We start from the raw sequence: 3,781 nt of genomic DNA, 5'->3' as shown, positions 1-3,781 counted from the left end.
CAGTGGGATGATAAATTGCCTCAGGATGTGAAGCATAAATTTGAAAGATGGGTCCTGAGTGCGGCATCTCTCAGGGATTGGAAAATGGACAGATGTTATTTTCCTTTTCTTAAATGGAATAGCCTTACTGATGCAGAGCTTCATGCCTTTGGAGATGCTTCAGAGAAAGGTTACGGTGCCTGTGTATATATCCGTACCTGCTTACCAGATGGTGCCTACAGGGTTGTATTAGTCACTTCAAAGTCTAGAGTGGCACCTATTAAGACCATAACTCTGCCCAGGTTGGGGCTGATGGGGGCTTTATTGTGTGCTAGATTAGTAAGCTTTGTGAAGCATGCCCTCCAATTAAACATGAATGCCAAGGTATTTTGCTGGACTGATTCACAGATAACTCTAGCTTGGATCAAGGGTGACCCTCTGAAGTGGAAAATGTTTGTTGCAAACAGAGTCACAGAAATTCAAAGCTTAACTCCACCAAGTTCTTGGCATCACTGTCCTGGACATGAGAATCCAGCTGATTTAGTTTCTAGAGGTGTCTTAGGTGATCTGATTGTATCAAGTAAATTGTGGATGTGTGGACCATCTTGGCTAGCTGAACCTCTTAGTATCAGTATAAAGGAAACAGAATCAATTTGTACAAATGAGGAGTACAAGACTACTGAGGCTCTAGCATGTGTAACTGTACATCCTTCTCCACCTGTGTTTGAGTTTGAGAGGTGGGGTGACTTTAGTAAAGCTCAGCGTGTTGTTGCTTGGGTGTTGAGGTATACACATAATTGTATAACACCTGATAATAAGATTTCTGGTCTATTTTCAGCCAAGGAGTTGGATGATGCTAAGGTAAAGATGTTTTATCATGTACAGAGAGATATGTTTCCTCATGAGATTAAGGCTCTGCTAAGTGATAAGCCTCTTCCTAAGGGGTCAAAGTTGATTGATCTAGATCCCTTTCTAGATGATAAAGGTTTATTGAGAATCAGAGGTAGACTGGAAAATGCTGAATTGAGCTTTGACTGTAAACATCCAATAATAATTCCAAAATGTCACCTAGCAAAGCTACTGGTCAAGTTTCACCATCTGTTTCTCAAACATGCAGGTGTTTCTACCATTGTATCTACCTTGAGAGAAAGTTTCTGGATTATAGGAATTAGAGGAATTGCTAAGACTGTGATCAAGGAATGTGTAAGATGCCAGAGACATGACTCCAGAGCTTGTAGCCAGCCAGTAGCCCCACTACCAGAACTGAGAGTTAAAGCTGCTCCACCATTTACAGTGACTGGCCTGGATTTTGCTGGTCCTCTATTCTATTCTGATTTCCCGTCTAAGAAATTTTACATTTTACTGTTCACCTGTGCTGTTGTCAGAGCTATACATTTAGAGCTCACTGACTCTATGAGTGTTGAGGATTGCATGCTTGCCCTACGCAGATTCATTGCACGGAGAGGGCTACCTTCAGTGATGTACTCAGATAATGCCAAAACTTTTGTTGCTTGCAGTGGGCAAATACAGAAGGTTTATGGTCACATATCTTCCCACTGGAAGTTTATAGTCCCCCGTTCTCCATGGTGGGGAGGATGGTGGGAACGTCTGATACGATCTGTCAAGTCTGCCATGAGGAAAACTTTAAGTGTTAAGTATATTTCCAGAAGTGAACTAGAGACTGTACTACATGAAATAGAAGCATGTGTAAACTCAAGACCTCTCACTTATGCTGGGGATGAACCTAATAGTGCTTCACCCTTATCTCCCTCACATTTCCTCATTGGCAGAAATGCTAGCATTCACTCTGAGTTGGACTCTAAACCTTCCTGTATTTCCCCTCAAGATCTGAGGAATAGAGAACACTTGAGAAACCAGACTTTAGACAAATTTTGGAAGAGGTGGAGCTCAGATTATATTTCCAATTTGCCCCCAGTTGTTAAGGGTTTCACTTCAAAATGCAGTATTAAAAAGGTGACTTAGTCCTGGTGAAGGAGGACAACATTCCAAGGCTACAATGGCCCCTGGGTTTGGTGGTAGATATTTTCCCAGGTCAGGATGGTGTTCTCAGAAGTGTAAATGTGAAGACTTTCAGAGGAGTACTAAATAGGGCACTTCAGAAGTTACATAACTTGGAAGTATCTAGCCATGAGTATACTGATGTTAATGAGACTGTCCAAGATTTACCTGAAGTTGATGCAGCTGTCCAGGAGTCCTCAGATTCTAGTCCACTTCCTGAGACAGCTGCTGAAATTCATACTCGCTCTGGTAGGTCTGTTAAAGTTTCTAGAAAACTTGACTTGACACTTCAGTTGAAGTTCAAGTTGACGGACTAGTTTCTGAGGCTGTGAATTGTATTTCGTAAGTGATATGTATGAATAATTTAAGGTTGATGCTTTATACTCAGGAATACAGTTGTCATATGTAATAGTAGTGCTAGACTCCTATGGTGGGGAGTATGTTGAAGTTAGTGAAGAAGTTATTTAAGTTTCCCATGAAAGTACAGTTTCTTTAATTACTCCACATATTTTTATAAATCCAGAAGTTTAAGCTGAAATTACTGAATCCATTATTTTCCTTTATTATAATTAATTTCATTTAGTTTCTGTAAATCAAGTTTTGTATTCTTAGTTGAACTGAAATAGGTATATATTTGCCTTTCTCGAGTTTTGTATGTACAAGTTCCTGTCGCTGAAAATAAACACGTCTTAGCAGGAAGAGCGAGACCAAGCCGCCACCAGCCTGTCTCAACCTTCCGTTCACCTCCAGATCTTAGCCACGGTGTTGATAATTTCAACACTGGCTGTTATCTTGGAAAGATGACAGTGTTGTGTGATATACGTACTTCACCAGCGGCTTTTTTTCAAGCCACTACTGATCATGGTTGCTGTGCTGTACAGTAGTAGCTTAACAAGAATACTAAGGGTGAACTCTTATCATATAGCAGTGGTTCTGTTGGAATTCCTCCTATTGTTCTCAGAGACTGTGGTTCTGTGCCTGCATCCTGCCTGGTATAACATTTTCTGACACTGTCTATCCACATACACATTTCCTTCTTGCTGCAGGTTTGCTTACATCAACCTGTTAAATTACTAAGAGTGACACCTCTAATCCTTCAAACTATCAACCTATAGCTTTGACTTGTTGCCCTTCTTATATATCGGCATCTATCTATCTATCTATCTATCTATCTATCTATCTCTATCTAGAGAGAGGTAATTTTATTTATTTATTTTATTTATATTCTTTTCTTCAGAGCAACAACACAACATGGAAGAGTCAGCTGCTCCCGGGATGGAACATTCTCACCCATCAAAGGTATTATTGACAACTGTGGTAATTGTTGACTTTCATATTTATTTTCTTTATTTTGTGAAAGGTCTTTGATTATCATTATTGTCAGGCTGTAGCGGGAATGAGTAACTTGACTCACCCGTAACATTTAATTTATTAGAGTTTATGTCTTAGTACATGATGTCCTCATTGGTGGTAACACTGGGTAAGTGAAGCAGATGGTATAAATATAGATGTATCATCTATTCTATCTATTTATATACCTGGCACACTCCCCCTTACGGGGGTAGCCCAAGACAAGGCGATCACACACACATGCACACCACTCTCTTAGCCCACTTAACCTCCAGGCAAGTAGGAGTGAAGCCAAGTTAACTAGTCCAGCCATTTTCCAATATCAGAAACCCTTAAGCAACATGGTGGGACGGTCCTGAAACGAAATCGCCATACCGCTTAAGTAACATTGGCGACCTGAATTGGCGAGTCCCCAAATTAACCCGCCAACTGA

The sequence above is a fragment of the Eriocheir sinensis genome, chromosome 59, assembly GCF_024679095.1.
Source record: "Eriocheir sinensis breed Jianghai 21 chromosome 59, ASM2467909v1, whole genome shotgun sequence".
NCBI classification, from domain to species: Eukaryota; Metazoa; Arthropoda; class Malacostraca; order Decapoda; family Varunidae; genus Eriocheir; species Eriocheir sinensis.
The sequence above is the reverse complement of the archived record's forward strand: the minus strand, read 5'-3'. Positions refer to the sequence as shown.